Source organism: Oncorhynchus mykiss, chromosome 16 (genome assembly GCF_057628025.1).
Source record: "Oncorhynchus mykiss isolate SJ-2025 chromosome 16, ASM5762802v1, whole genome shotgun sequence".
Taxonomy (NCBI): domain Eukaryota; kingdom Metazoa; phylum Chordata; class Actinopteri; order Salmoniformes; family Salmonidae; genus Oncorhynchus; species Oncorhynchus mykiss.
Genome location: NC_143037.1, coordinates 54495856 through 54512896, shown reverse-complemented (window position 1 = coordinate 54512896; position 17041 = coordinate 54495856). Strand labels below are relative to the sequence as shown.

General features: G+C 41.8%; 1 protein-coding gene across 7 annotated transcripts in view; it reads right to left on the bottom strand.

Moving 5' to 3' along the window:
* Positions 1-10645, bottom strand: part of LOC110492222 (guanine nucleotide-binding protein G(I)/G(S)/G(T) subunit beta-1) — a 59784-nt gene extending 49139 nt beyond the window's left edge. For 2 of the 7 annotated variants that reach the window (XM_090203259.1, XM_036947185.2), the window contains exon 1: positions 9411-10423. The gene's annotated coding sequence lies outside the window, so the exon portion shown is untranslated. Of the gene's footprint in view, positions 1-2799; positions 3094-9410 lie in introns of all 7 variants that reach the window. The other 5 variants (XM_090203266.1, XM_090203267.1, XM_090203260.1 and 2 more) reach the window with 4 other exon arrangements.
* Positions 10646-17041: the final 6396 nt, after the last annotated feature.

Sequence of the window (17041 nt, the reverse complement as noted above, 5' to 3'; positions counted from 1 at the left end):
GGAATACTCCGGTTGGAACTTTATTGAAGCTATATGTTAAAAACATCCTAATGATTGATTCTGTACTTAGTTTGAAATATTTATTCTGTAATATAACTTTTTAAAGTTTTTGTCCGATGTAACGCTGACCAGAATGAGCGTTTGGATATGTAATATTTGGACATAACAGACATTATCAAACAAATCAAACATTTGTGGGCCTGGGATTCCTGGAGTGCTTTCTGATGTAGATCAAAGGGAATATTTATCATGTAATTTCTTGTTTATGTTGACGCAATCATTGCGGCTAGTGATTTTTACTTCTGAGCGCCGTCTTAGATTATTGCATGCGTTTCTTTTTCCCTAAAGTTTATTTTAAATCTGACAGAGCGGTTGCATTAAGGAGAGGTATATCTATAATTCCATGTGTATTATCATCTACATTTATGATGAGTATTTCTGTTGAATGATGTGGCTATGCAAAATCACTGGATGTTTTTGGAACTAGTGAATGTAATGCACCAATGTAAACTCATATTTTGATAAATATGAACTTTATCAAACAAAACATACATGTATGTCCTATGAGTGTCATCTGATGAAGATGATCAAAGGTTAGTGATTCATTGTATCTCTATTTGTGGTTGAGACTGGTTGGAAAATCTTTGGCTGGAAAAATGGCTGTGTTTTTCTGTGGCTATGTGGTGACCTAACAATCGTTTGTGGTGCTTTTGCTGTAAAGCATATTTTTAAAAAATCGGACACTGTGGTGGGATTAACAAGATGAACTTTAAAATGGTATGAGATACATGTATGTTTGAGGAATTTTAATTATGAGATTTGATGTTTTGAAATTGGCGCCCTGCACTTTCACTGGCTGTTGTCATATCCTCCCGTTAACGGGATTGCAGTCATAAGTTAATTGATATGCATTCCAGGTGACTACCCCATGAAGCTTGTTGAGAGAATGCCAAGAGAGTGCAAAGCTGTCAAGGCAAAGGGTTGCTACATTGATTGCTACACTGGTTACTACATGATTCCATGTGTTATTTCATAGTGAAGACAAACTATTATTCTACAATGTATAAAATAGTAAAAATAAAGAAAAAACCCTTAAATGAGTAGGTGTCCAAACTTGTGACTAGTACATTTTTTTAACCAATACTTTGACTCAAAATATCGATATAGCATCCAAAATAATACAGCTGTATCTAAATGTATACATTTTTGTGACAGGGTTCCTCTTTTTTGGATGTTGATTGTATAAATCTATATATTCAGAGTTGCAGTGTGTTAGTGTTAATCAGTCTTGCGGCCTGCCTCTGCAATATATACTAGGCCTAGACTACAGTATCAGCACTTCTACCAATGCTGGTAGCCTCACTAATGGTGATTGAGTTTTGTTACTGTTTGCACCAAATATAACTTCTCATTCACTTAATAATTAATTGACTGAGAGTCTTGGTACAATTGAGAGCATAACATTAAAGATGGTCACACAATGCTTTTACTTGTGTACACGTTGATACAAGGGCCCAGAACAAGTATCCTTTCAACATATAATAATAATACATGTGAAATGAGTCCCATTGAAGTCAGTAAGTCAGGACCTCAGGGGTGATTGACTGATGGGGATAGAGGGGATGGGTTGGCCATCATATAAGGTCCCATTCACAGGGGACACTAGCATCAGGACTCCATACAGTCTACACAAAAGCATTTCCACCTCAGCAGCTACACGTGTACAGCAACTCATGCCCTTGCAAATTCCCTGACAACTGGGTCGAAGAACCCCACTACGGTTAGAATTGTGGCTTCGATAAACAAGCATCCTCTGCTGTTGAACCGTGGGGCTGACTTCAGAACAGATCTGGGGAGGATAACGCAATTCAATTGAAGCAATTCAATTAAAGCATTAGGAGGTCCAACATATGACAGCACACATACTGTATACTTAGGCACATGTTTGTTATATGATGCACGTGCATAGAAAAGCTGTCCATCCTCACTCAGTTAACAAGAAGGTTGGCATTATTTTCATTAGGCCTAAAAATACTAATGGCTTTTGAAATCGCCTAAATGCAGAAAAGCAATGGTATACAATTATGTTTTTAGCTATCAATGCAAACCTCTGCTTTCTGTGGAAAACGCCTAAAGGTATACACCACATTGATGGGAGTGTCAGTAAAGTTTAATTGATTGATTCGTGAAACATACCATGATGCCACAAGTTTCTAGGAAGGGAGGCTGGGGCAGGTGGAAATGGTAGGTGTGCTTTTGCCATTCAAGCAGGCAGATACAGTGCCTTGCAAAAGTACTCATCCCCCTTGCCGTTTTTCCTATTTTGTTGCATTACAATCTGTAACTTTCGGCTGAGCCGTTGTGGCTAGACATTTCCACTTCACAATAAAAGCACTTCCAGTTGACCGGGGCAGCTCTAGCAGTGCAGAAATTTGACAAACATACTTGTTGGAAAGGTGGAATCCTATGACGATGCCACGTTGAAAGTTACTGAGCTCTTCAGTAAGGCCATTCTACTGCCAATGTTTGTCAATGGAGATTGCATGGCGGTGTGCTCAATTTTCTACACCTGTCCTCAACGGATGTGGCTGAAATAGCCAAACCCACTATTTGAAGGGTTGTCCACATACTTTTGTATATACAGTGAACATCTAGTATGACAAGTTTCACACCGGTTGTATTTCTGCCTGCTTGAACAGCAAATAGTTAAAATACAAAATAATACATTAAATAACCCTGGGAATCAATATAACAACGCTCAGAGAAGCAAAGAAAAAAAAAACATACAAAATAAGTTACCTCTTCCTTTGCGAGAAATGGAGCTGTTGGGAGTGTACGTAATCCTTCACCTGCCATCTAGCACCTAAATTCTCAGGCACCCCTCACCTCTGCAGCCTGGCAGGCCCATCCTTGGCCTCCCGGCCCTCCCCCCACCTTGCAGCATCGTCCCTGAGCATGAGGCTGGAGTCAAACAGGTTCCACAGGATAGCGCCCGTGCTGGCAGACATACTCCAAATGCCACGGCGTGAAGGCAGTCATTAAGGGAGGATTAGGGGAAAACAGTCAAATGCTCATGGTAACAGCCAGACCGGTCTGATAAAGAAAAAAAAACACAACTCAACCACTTTTTACATCCAAACATACATAAACAAAAAGGTGTAGTTTGTGCTTGTGACATATGCCCAACTTGCTTTTCCATATCAGAAAAACAAAAAATCAGGTCAAGCTTGCCCAAAGCCAAAAGCATGACTGTTTAAAAAGAAAACTACACTCCTTTGATTGCATGAATACATTTACCCCTCCTCCCGCTCTCTCTCCCAGATTCTCCCCAAAAAGAGAGGAACAAGTGTATGTGTGAAGTGTCACATGACAGCCAGCCAGTCCTTTTTATTCCAGCGACTTACTGTGTCTCTTTGTCATATAAAAACTCACTCCCTGCCTTCCTATCAAAGGCTCAGAATTCTGGTTTGGTGACATTTCCCCCCGGCAGTCAAATCTATGGGGCTGAATGTAAATAGAAGGCAGGAGGCCTTTATTCAAAGAAGCAGAGTTCCCCATGCAAAGTGCTGTTTCAGGTTGACAGGACTCTATAGCAGTGGAACGACCAACGACATAGGAGTAGAGGGGTCAATAACAGTCCTGTCGCCACTCACTTTGACTATTCAAAACATAGTGGCCCTCAGCCGTGCAGTCATCCCTGATAAGCCAGGGCCATACAGCGTGGACCTTCAACCAAACTAGCTTGTGAGCGGAACAGTTACCACAACAGTTCTACTGGTGTACGGCTAACCGAAACTGCGTGGCTTGGATTTGCTAGAGGTTATCAGACACATTGGGAGCACTAGCAATACAAATAGAAGAGGAAACATATTGACAAAGGACATTTTTCTCCTCAGGTAAAACATAGGACAGAATTGCAGATTATGTTGCTGAGAGCTAAAATGATATAACACAAGGTAGTTGTCACACTAGTCAATCTAGTAAATCTGTCTGTTTTCAGTCACTGGACATTCCATAAATCAGCTGTAACAACAAGACACCTGGGTTGCCCAGAATAACCAGGGTGTCCTTTTCTCTGGGCACACCCCACAGAACCGGCCACGTCATACAGCAGAGAGAGGAGAGGCAGGAGAGAGAAAGAAAAGAGGAGAGCGAGAGCTTGGTTGAAGAGTACCTCCCGACAGTTTTTTCCCCTCTAGTCAGGAACAGGAAGAGAAATTAACTCTGCTCAGGCGTTTCTTTTACGCCTGCTACGTTAGGTTGGCCGTGTTGTGACCCTTCGGGGAAAGGAGGGAGTAGATGGATTTAGGGAGTGAGTGCAAAAGACTGGGTGGAACTTGAGATATTCGACTGCATAGAATCTCAGAATCATTAGCACCGGTGTAAATGGATCAGATTTGGTCAAACAGGACAAGGCAGCTCACCTTTGAACCCTAAAGTAAAGACGGGCTGTCAACCTGCACTGCAGGTGGGGTTGAGGAGGGGGTAAGGCCACAAGCAAGGAAAATGATTTGTCTGGGAAATCTATTGGAATTACATGGTTCTGGCAGTTTGGCCGCTGAAGTAAGTGAGCCCAATATTAGCAGTCAAACAGCTGCTGCCTGTCCTGGGTGATCTTGTTCGACTGTGCTAAAATGATGGAGTGAGGAACATGGAAGACAGAAAGACACAGCAGGAGAGAATAGTCTAGTCTGACAGGAAATCTCTGCTCATGAGCGGTGTCCCGCCTACCGAGGGATGTTAATGTCTGTTGGAGTTTCTCAACCCCAAGTACTGGGCTGCTAAGTTAAAGGTCCAATGGAGTCTTTATCTTAATATAAAATCAGTTCTGGGTAACAATTAAGTACTTTAATGTGATAGTTTTCAATTAAAATTGTGAAAAATAAACAAAAATAGCTTCTTAGCAAAGATACATTTCTCAAGCTAATTTTTGCTAGGACAGTGTGGGGGTGATCTGGGGAAAACAGAAAACTGGCTGTTATTGACAGAGGGGTTTGGAACTTTCTTATTGGTCTATTAACTAAATTACTGCCTGGTAATTTTTCCAACCTCAGTGTAGAAATATATATTTAAACACAGGAAGAAAAAAGGTACTGCACTGGGCCCTTAAATATTTCTCAGTAAGAACATATTCTTAAAGGTAGACTCAGCTAAATAACATTGCCATGAACAGCACCGCAGATATTGAGACGAGCGAGACGAGACTTCACTCTCACAAAGTCACACACAGTATCTGCGCATGTGCACGGGTTCGCTTCACGCCGTTACAGCGTGGCAACCACGGGACCAAAACAGTGGAGAAGTTGAGCCTTGCGCTTCAAAGCTTTTAGTTGTTGCGGAAATTGACCCACTATGCTGTTTACTTTCTGCATTAAAGTACGTCATATCGCCGAGTCTACCTTTAATGTAAACAAATCATACCAAGACTTGTATGTTTATCTTTTAATGTAATGATTGTCATCATTGTTATAAAGCACAAAGAACACAAATGCTATGACAACTCACAATATAGCTATGCAAAGCAGATATCCTAAATCAACAACTGTATGGTCAAATGAAGGGTGTAAGTAAGTAAGAAACCAACATTTCACCGAGAGATGATCCCAACTAGTCTGGCCGTGGCAGCCCCAGTCATAACATGGAAGGCATGTCATTGTAATAGTAAGAAATTCCATATGGCTAAAAGCAGGATCATAGGAAAAGAGGAAAATCAGCACTATCACTGACCAAGCCCCATAATCCCAAAAGCTGAAATCCAAAAACTAAGATTTTAATCCCATTCATACCATGCGCTCACAGAAATCCAGGGGGATGAAAATCTGTATAAAACAAAACTAAATATCCCTCCTGCTTCACAAAGGACAGATAATTCAGCTCATCCCCTGATAGTGATGATTCTAGTGTCATCTCTCAGGTGAACAAGTTTGGCCAGGGGGCCAAATGCCACATTCTGATTTTGCTTCTGGAACCTGATTGTAAAGGCGAATGTTAGTGAGTATGACCGTCATCTGAAGTGTCAACTCCGCTAGTCTGGGAGACACTGACTGAAGTCTCCATGAATGGCACTATATGTATAGACATACTCCCTGTTCACCCTCCTGGACATTGTGAGATGTCATGTGTTACAGAGTGGCCCAGTTCCTGCCAGATGTCAACACGAGGCAGTGGATCATATAAGGTTACAGCAGGGTCGCAGTCAAAATGAAATGTGCACATTGACACGAGCGAAAATATTTTTGGTAACAGCTTACTTGAGACTGACACTGAATAGGGGGCAGTAGTGTGTGGATGTGTGCAAAGCATCTTATGTTCTACTGCCGGTGTGTTGTGTGTAGTGTGGTGTTCTGACCTGTAAGCAAGTAATGGGATGAGAGCTATGCGATGAGAGAGCCTGCAGGCCTGAATACTGTAGTCACTGATTAGACTCAATCACACTTGCATGATGAGAGAAACCACAGTGGAGCTCAGATTCCTGTGAGTAAGACTGAGAAATTAGGTGACGACTATTCCAGGACTACAGTTAAATCACTTAATCTCCTGGCACAGCCATACAAGTGAATACATCCTTCAATCTGCTGGATGGCCAGTACTGTGTAAAGGTGTAGACATGTAGGGAGGATTCACGATTATATGTTCAAGTGCACCAAAACAAATGAAAAACGCATCCACGTTCAGCAAATAATATCCTACAACTTTGAGAGATAGGCACTCAGAACTGCTAAAAAAATGGTTAGTTATGGAGTGGGCAATTGGGCCAATCCCTCTATTGAAAGTAATATGATATTTTATAATCAGTGTCCACAAATCCTTACAATGCCCTTTTCATCCACGGCGAGTGCCAACAGCTTGTTTTGCTCCAAGTCACATTAAGGTCTTTAAGTAAAAAAGATACATGATGTAAGGTAGCCTATACTCAAAATGTGACAATGGTAAAGGACCAGCCCCAGTACACTGACTAAATAAAATAAAAAATACAAGATACAAAAAGGTTATTGAACTACAAGCTCGCTGATCAGTACAACATACATTAATCTTTATATCTTAAATTGTTACCTTGATACATACACTTGAATATAAGCTGCCATATACTCGTACTACCTTAATACTTAACATAAAAATGAAACGTACATTTGTATTGGAATAATATTGATTTAAAAATAATGTCCAACCTTGAAATAAATCTCACTTATATGAACAGCTAAAGCGCAAGTGCTTTTGTGTACCAAGCAAAATAAGATTTTAATACATATTTGTAGATTCCTGAATTTAGCTGCTCACTGGCTAATATTCGAGATGTACTAACCTTACAACCGTCCACCTAAATGTTGTCCCACATCCCACAGTTGAAAAACACCTCTCTTTTATATAATTTATACATGATTCAGAAACTAGTATATTTACTCAAATGTATGTTTATTAACTACAATTATCGATATATATTATGGTACCCCTGAATCCAGCGGAAGCTGGGCTGATGTCTTTCAGTCAGAAAAAAGCGGTGTGTAAATGGGCTTTGAACGCCATCTTGTACGTTGCAGCTGCTTGGGCCCTGAATACAGGAACCCATTCATTCAAGGAGGGAAGCGAACTAGCCAGATTAATTCATCTTTGTGAACCAGAAATTACAAATATCCCTTTTGAAAAACGGAAAATGTTTAACGTGACAAAGATATTATGGAACATCAAATAACTATATTGGAAAACTGAACCTGCTGGCGTCCTATATTGTCTCATAATGTAAGAAAAATGCGAGTTCTTTCAACCAGCGATTGACAATGGCAACATTGTTATTACTCGTTTTCAACATGACGACAATTTCTGGTTCGACAAAACTAAAAGCCCGGTTTAGAATGTTTGCCGCTTGTAATGTTGACATAAAAAAAATCCCCTCCCTACACTTTCTTTTCAGTTCTAGAAAGTAACAGGATTAGCTGCTTCCTCGTTACCCATTTCCTCTAGTCTACTCCATGAAAGACCATTCACACTGGAGCGGACAGAGGTATGGCTATTAGGTGTAACCACTTGTACAGTAAAACCTATGGCCAGGTTGAACAGATTGTAGAAATCCAATTAACGTTAATTTACTTCCTCTGTATATCAAATTAAGGCCAATCAAATGCTGCCAGCCCGTACACTAATAAAGTAGCAAGCTGGCTAAACATACTGCTTACTAGTTAGCAATATAACGTTAGGTGGCTGATTTATGCAATAGCTAGCTCGTCATACATTAATAGACAAGCTTGTTGCTGATTTTAGGTGTATTAAGGCCATAATCTTGTACCACCATAGTTATCACGCCAGATATGATAGCTAACTGTAACGCAAGATAATTTGGTGGCTGGCTGACATAATGGCTGTTCAGCGAATGACAACGTAAACAGAGAGCTAGCAAACTAGGCGATAGGTGTCGAATGTGTCCAGCCTAAACCCAACAGCAGCAGTTCCATCTTGGTTGGCTACTGTTGCAGGCTCACACGCACAATCGGAAACATGTCAAGTTTCTTGCTAATTGCAAACGTAGGCAGTAGTATGGCTTTCTATACCGTCTCCGTCTGTGTTATGGACTACGAAAAAGTGTGTGTGGGGGTGCACTGATAGCTAACTAGCTAGCTTTCGGCTCCAGTGATGTTGAAATAGCCATTTTTTGTCTCCTATTACCACCTAACGTTACTTGCTACAGTTGTATTATAACGCACAAATCCTCTATGCATTATATGACCCTTTAATCATTGGTAAAATGTCAGATGCATTAAAACATTATGCATCACCATCTATGACATTTGGTATAACTTAGTTAACTAAATTAGTATTTAAGATGGTTGGATATAGCTCATTTGCTAGCAAGCTCGTTATCTAGGAATGTCAGCAAACGTCTAACACAATAATCTTGATTTACAAAAGCCAATTAGACTGAATATTAGTTAACTAGCTACGTTTGCCATTTTGTTAGATGCGTGAAAAACAGTGCAACTCAAATTCAGACGTTGACAGTTTTGTTAACTAGCTTTAGCTAGTGATCTTACGAAAGAAGCTAAGTTCCACTAGCTTTGAGGGTTACATTTAGCTGCCAGCTAGCTAGCCCACTCATTGGTATTGCAAAACCTAAGCCATGGCAAATAGCTAAGCCACACCATAATAAAAAGTTTGCATAAAGTTAGTTATATTGTGACTACCTACAACCACAACTCAAATAAGTACAACATCGAATAATTTAAAGTGTGTTTTGTGCTTTTCCAACTACCTACCTACCCACACCCCGTTAGCTTCAACCAGCGAGTCACTCAACTCAATTTAACCCCTTCCGCCTAGCTTCCTAGCTAGGCACCCCAGACAATGTTAGCTACAGAAGTTAGCTACGTCTTTTGAAAAATAAGTTGCCATTAATGCGTCCCAACTCATAACTTACTTACCCGTTTTCAGTCGAGGGTATCCGTGGTTTATATCGCATTGATTGGAAACAGCGAAGATCTACTCCTCTCCACCTAGCTAATACACAGACTAGATCTAGCAAGCTATCGAGGAGTGGCACTCCCCGAACAGAGGTTTCGATCCGCCAAGAGGAGACACACCGGCACAAAGATGAGGAAATGTTCACCCTACTAAACCAACGCTTTGTGGAAAAACACTGCGTTTGAGAGTCTATGGGTGGTCTTGTATTTCACAACAGTCTCGTTCCAATCTTCTAACTATCCTTCTGGTCTTTCCCACCGTAGTTCCCCGTTCTCTCTTCACACCACCAGTATCTCAAACGCTTCCCCCGGCCATCAAACAGCAGAGATGGGCGCGGTAACCCTGCTCTCAGCTCTAGGAAACCCCACGTTACGGCTACGTCATAGCGCACGACAAAGGGTCGTCGTCGATTCAAAAATCTGATAATTTGGTACAAAATTGATGTAGTTTAATACTAGAAAACTATCCCGCTTCAAAATATTGTATTTTCATATTTTAGTTTGTACTCCCTTGAAATTCCATTCATGAACCTTTTTGTGATAAAACAAACAAGATAGACTACTACTTGACAACCACCAGTCTACTCTAACTAAAGTAACACGGTTCAGCTGGGCAATTTAGGGAAGTAGTCAATAAAGGCTCTGGCTGGTCAGGCAGGCTGGACAACAAATTGTGTTTTCTTGATTTGGTGGTATTCTAAATGTTCTAGTATTCTGATTTCAGCGATATAGTTGTGCATACAGAGCTTTCCATTTGGCAAATCTGCCCATAACTATCCTCCTGATTCCTGTTTACCCACAAAAAACTAAAACAGGAAGTACCAGTGGCAAGCTCAATAAGGAAGTGGTCTGATGAAGCGGATGCTAAAATACAGGACTGTTTCGCTAGCACAGACTGGAATATGTTCCGAGATTCATCTGATGGAATTGAGGAATTTACCACATCAGTCACAAGCTTCATTACCAAGTGCATCAACAACATCATCCCCACAGTGACCATATGTTTATATCCCAACCAGAAGCCATGGATTACAGGCAACATCCGCACTGAGCTGACGCTTTCAATGAGCGGGACACTAATCCAGACACTTATAAGAAATCCTGCTACGCCGCCCGACGAACCATCAAACAGGCAACGGGTCAATACAGGACCAAGATCGAATCCTACTGCACCAGCTCTGGTGCTTGTCCGATGTGGCACGTCTTGCAAACTATCATGGATTACAAAGGGAAATCCGGCCGTGAGCTGTCCAGTGATGTAAGCCTACCAGACAAGCTAAATACCTTCTATGCTCGCTTTGATGAACCATGCACGAGAGCACCAGCTGTTCCGGATGACTGTGGGATCTCGCTCTCCATAGCCGATGTGAGTATGACCTTTAAACAGGTTAACATTCACAAGGCTGCAGGGTCAGACGGATTATCAGGATGCGTAATCCGAGCATGCGCTGACGAGTGGGCAAGTCTCTTCACTGATATTTTCACTCTCTCCCCGACCCAGTCTGTATTACCTACATGTTTCAGGAAGACCACCATAGTCCCTTTTCCCAAGAATGCCAAGGTAACCTGTCTAAATGACTATCGCCCCATAGCACTCACATCTGTAGCCATGAAATGCTTGGAAAGGCTGGTCATGGCTCACATCAACACCATCATCCCAGACCCACCCCAATTCGCATAATGCCGCAACAGATTCACAGATGACGCAATCTCTGTCACACTGCAATTTCCCGCCTGGACAAAAGGAACACCTACGTGAGAATGCTGTTCATTGACTACAGGTCAGCTTTCAACACCGCCACATTGAATGAGAAAGTTAGAGGCATAAATATCATACCCCCTAAAAAATGCCAACCTCGCCTGTTATTGTAATGGTGAGAGGCTAGCATGTCTTGGGGGTATGATATTTCTGCTTGTGTAACTTTCTCACTCATCATTTACAATTCATTCAGGATTATCTGTAAAAATTGTAGCTTTCACATTAATGTAGAAGTGTTTAGAAACATTCTTATTTACAATAAAAGTGACTCCAAAATGACAATACATTATTTACCACTCATTTCTAGTGGACACAAAATAATCTGAAACACAACCAAAACAAACAGCAAATGCATCCCAAAAATGTTTAAATCACAAAAAAATCATCAATCTACACACAATAAATACCCCATAATAACAAAGCAAAACAGGGTTAGGCATTTTTGCAAATTTACAAAAATAAAAAAGGTGTACCTTATTTTTATAAGTATTCAAACCTTTTGCTATGAGACTCGAAATTAAGCTCAGGTTCTTCCTGTTATCCTTGGGATGTTAATACAACTTGAGTCCACCTGTGGTAAATGCAATTGATTGGACATGATTTGGAAAGGCACACACCTGTCTATAGAAGGTCCCACAGTTGACAGTGCATGTCAGAGCAAAAACCAAGCCATGAGGTCGAAGGAATTGTCCGTAGAGCTCCGAGACAGGATTCTGTTGAGGCACAGATCTGGGGAAGGGTACCAAAACATTTCTGCAGCATTGAAGGTCCCCAAGAACACAGTGGCCTAAATCATTCTTAAAAGGAAGAAGTTTGGAACCACCAAGACTCTTCCTAGAGCTGGTCGCCCGGCCAAACTTATCAATCGGGGGAGAAGGGCCTTGGTCAGCGAGGTGACCAAGAACCCGATGGTCAATCTGACAGAACTCCTCTGTGGAGATCGGAGAACGTTCCAGAAGGACAACCATCTCTGCAGAACTACACCTTCCAACAGGAAACAGACCCTAAGCACACAGCCAAGACAATGCAGGAGTGGCTTCGGGACAGGTTTCTGAATGTCCTTGAGAGGCCCAGCCAGAGTCCGGACATGAACTTGATCGAACATCTCTGTAGAGACCTGAAAATAGCTGTCTAGCGACGCTCCCCATCCAACCTGACAGAGCTTGAGAGGATCTGTAGAGAAGAATGGGAGAAACTCCCCAGATACAGGTGTGCCAAGCTTGAAGCGTCATACCCAATAATACTCAAGACTGTAATCGCTGCCAAAGGTCCTTCAACAAAGTACTGAGTAAAGGGTCTGAATACTTATGTAAAATGTGATATTTCAGTTAAAAAATATATATAAATTAGCAAAGAATTTGCTCTTTTTCATTATGTGTAGATAGATTAAAACGTTGTTTTCCTCATCACTTTCAGAATAAGGCTGTAACGTAACAAAATGTGGAAAAAGTCAAGGGGTCTGAATTCCAACCAAATGCACTGTAAGTGAATTTGTCCCAATGCTTTTGGTCCCCTAAAATGGGGAGACAATGTACATAAAGTGCTGTAATTTCTTAACAGTTCACCCGATATCGATGGAAATACCCTAAAATGAAAGCTGACAGTCTGCACTTTAACCACATAGTCATTGTATCATCCAAAGTGCTGTAGTACAGAGCCAAAACATCAAAGCATTTGTCACTGTCCAAATACGTTTGGAGCTCATTGTATTGCCTCAACCACCTCGTACCCCTGCACATTGACTCTGTACTAGTACTCCTTGTATATAGCATCATCATTGTTATTTTAATGTGTTACTATTTCATTTAGTTTTTTTCTTATTTGCTTATTTTCTCACTTTTTAACTCTACATTGTTGGGAAAGGGCTCGTAAGTTAGCATTTCACAGTAGAGTCTACACGTGGCGCATGTGACAAATAACATTTGATTTGTGTTGGGTTGGACTCGGATAGCTGTTATCTGATAGGGCCTAGATTAGTGGAGGCTCACCACCTCCACATTTGTTATCCAAAGTAGCTCTACAGGTGTTGGTCATCATGACCTAGGCAAATTCATATGTTCACGGTTCACGATAAACCCACAAAAGTCCTCTAAATTTACCTTGTGACCTTTAATAGAGAAAACAGAAGTACCAGTGAAAACAAAAATTGTCAGGGGACCTAGCTATCCCAGCTCTGTCTGTAGGGGAAAATATCCATCTACTCATTATCACCAGCAGGCAGAAGCTTGTGTGTGTGATAGCGCTCAGAGGAAGGGCTGATGCTCAGTGGGTTAAGACGTTACTTAGAGACCTGGAACACAATATCCCCTCGTCCATTACCCAGGGGAGAAAGAGAGAGAGCCTCTGCCCTCCCACAGTGTGACCCTCCGGCGGGGAGACAGGAGCATCAACATATCCCTCTCCAGGAGCTGAAGTTCATTAAGATCAACAATAATTCTGTATAACCAGGCATTGTCTACTACCCTACCCGGTCTCTGGGGTATGTCTGCTGTGCATTGCAGACAGGAGAATTTCATTTGCAAATGCTTCATTCTAGTAAATTCTAAAATAATTTTTTTGCTAGTAGCTCGAGACAGAGCAATTATAATCATGTAAAGCTATACTAACTCTGAGAATTTAAAATGTCATCCTACCCATGCATCAGAATTCTCTAGAGTCCTGTTACAGGTGAGGATTGTGTGTGTGTGTTACATTGGCAAGCACAGCCCTTCTACCAGGTCAAATCAAATGTTATTTGTCACATGCGCCGAATAAAACCGGTGTAGACTTTACCGTTAAATGCTTACTTATGAGCCCTTTCCCAACAATTCAGAGCTAAAAAGTAAAATAAATTTGAACAAAATAAAAAAAGTAAATAGTAACACAAAATAACGAGAATATACAGTATACAAGGAGTACCGGTACCGAGTCAATGTGCAGGGGTACGAGGTAATGTAGGTAATAGCCGCAGGCAGAACAGTTGAAGGAGCAAGGAACCCTGACCTGTTCACCGGACGTGCTACCTGTCCCAGACCTGCTGTTTTCAACTCTCTAGGGACAGCAGGAGCGGTAGAGATACTCTCAATGATCGGCTATGAAAAGCCAACTGACATTTACTCCTGAGGTACTAACTTGTTGCACCCTCAACAACTACTGTGATTATTATTATTTGACCATGCTGGTCATTTATGAACATTTGAACATCTTGGCCATCTTCTGTTATAATCTCCACCCGGCACAGCCAGAAGAGGCCACCCTGCTTCTACACCTGCATTTCTTGCTGTTTGGGTTTTTAGGCTGGGTTTCTGTACAGCACTTTGATATACAGTGCCTTGCGAAAGTATTCGGCCCCCTTGAACTTTGCAACCTTTTGCCACATTTCAGGCTTCAAACATAAAGATATAAAACTGTATTTTTTTGTGAAGAATCAACAACAAGTGGGACACAATCATGAAGTGGAACGACATTTATTGGATATTTCAAACTTTTTTAACAAATCAAAAACTGAAAAATTGGGCGTGCAAAATTATTCAGCCCCTTTACTTTCAGTGCAGCAAACTCTCTCCAGAAGTTCAGTGAGGATCTCTGAATGATCCAATGTTGACCTAAATGACTAATGATGATAAATACAATCCACCTGTGTGTAATCAAGTCTCCGTATAAATGCACCTGCACTGTCATAGTCTCAGAGGTCCGTTAAAAGCGCAGAGAGCATCATGAAGAACAAGGAACTCACCAGGCAGGTCCGAGATACTGTTGTGAAGAAGTTTAAAGCCGGATTTGGATACAAAAAGATTTCCCAAGCTTTAAACATCCCAAGGAGCACTGTGCAAGCGATAATATTGAAATGGAAGGAGTATCAGACCACTGCAAATCTACCAAGACCTGGCCGTCCCTCTAAACTTTCAGCTCATACAAGGAGAAGACTGATCAGAGATGCAGCCAAGAGGCCCATGATCACTCTGGATGAACTGCAGAGATCTACAGCTGAGGTGGGAGACTCTGTCCATAGGACAACAATCAGTCGTATATTGCACAAATCTGGCCTTTATGGAAGAGTGGCAAGAAGAAAGCCATTTCTTAAAGATATCCATAAAAAGTGTTGTTTAAAGTTTGCCACAAGCCACCTGGGAGACACACCAAACATGTGGAAGAAGGTGCTCTGGTCAGATGAAACCAAAATTGAACTTTTTGGCAACAATGCAAAACGTTATGTTTGGCGTAAAAGCAACACAGCTGAACACACCATCCCCACTGTCAAACATGGTGGTGGCAGCATCATGGTTTGGGCCTGCTTTTCTTCAGCAGGGACAGGGAAGATGGTTAAAATTGATGGGAAGATGGATGGAGCCAAATACAGGACCATTCTGGAAGAAAACCTGATGGAGTCTGCAAAAGACCTGAGACTGGGACGGAGATTTGTCTTCCAACAAGACAATGATCCAAAACATAAAGCAAAATCTACAATGGAATGGTTCAAAAATAAACATATCCAGGTGTTAGAATGGCCAAGTCAAAGTCCAGACCTGAATCCAATCGAGAATCTGTGGAAAGAACTGAAAACTGCTGTTCACAAATGCTCTCCATCCAACCTCACTGAGCTCGAGCTGTTTTGCAAGGAGGAATGGGAAAAAATTTCAGTCTCTCGATGTGCAAAACTGATAGAGACATACCACAAGCGACTTACAGCTGTAATCGCAGCAAAAGGTGGCGCTACAAAGTATTAACTTAAGGGGGCTGAATAATTTTGCACGCCCAATTTTTCAATTTTTGATTTGTTAAAAAAGTTTGAAATATCCAATAAATGTCGTTCCACTTCATGATTGTGTCCCACTTGTTGTTGATTCTTCACAAAAAAAGACAGTTTTATATCTTTATGTTTGAAGCCTGAAATGTGGCAAAAGGTCGCAAAGCTCAAGGGGGCCGAATACTTTCGCAAGGCACTGTACCTGCTGATGTAAGAATACATTTGATTGATTGATTTGATGACACCGAGGAAGCTCACAAACCCGCTCCACTACAGCCCTGTCGATGTGAATGGGGGCCTGCTCGACCCTCCATTTTCTTTAGTCCACGATCAGCTCCTTTATCTTGCTGATGTTGAGGGAGGGGTTGTTGTCCTGGCACCACACTGCCAGGTCTCTGACCTCCTCCCTATAGGCTGTCTCATCTTCGTCAGTGATCAGGCTTACCCCCTTCTTGTCTTCTGCAAACTTAATGAAGGTGTTGGAGTCATGTGCAGCCACACAGTCGTGGGTGATCAGGGAGTACAGGAGGGGACTAAGCACGCACCCCTGAAGGGCCCCTGTGCTGAGGGTCAGCGTGGCAGATGTGTTGTTGCCTACCCTCACCATATGGGGGCTGCCCGTCAGGAAGTCCAGGATCCAGTTGCAGAGGGAGGTGTTCAGTCCCAGGCTCCTTAGCTTAAGTATGAGCTTGGAGGGCACTATGGTGTTGAACGCTGAGCTGTAGTCAATGAACAACATTCTCATGTAGGTGTTCCTTATGTCCAGTTGGGGCAGTGTGGGTTGCATAATTTGTGGATCTGTTGGGGTGGTATGAGAATTGGAGGGGGTCCAGGGTGTCTGGGTTGATGTGAGCCATGACCATTCTTTCAAAGCATTTCATGGATACAGATGTGAGTGCTAAGGGGATAGTCATTTAGATAGGTTACATTGGTGTTCTTTGGCACAGGGACCATGCTGGTCTGCTTGAAACATGTAGGTATTACAGACTGGGTCAGGGAGAGATTGAAAATGTCAGTGAAGACACTTTCCAACTGGTCAGCGCATGCTCTGAGTATGCATCTGAGTAATCAGTCTGAATGTTAAACTGTTTAAAGATCTTACTCACA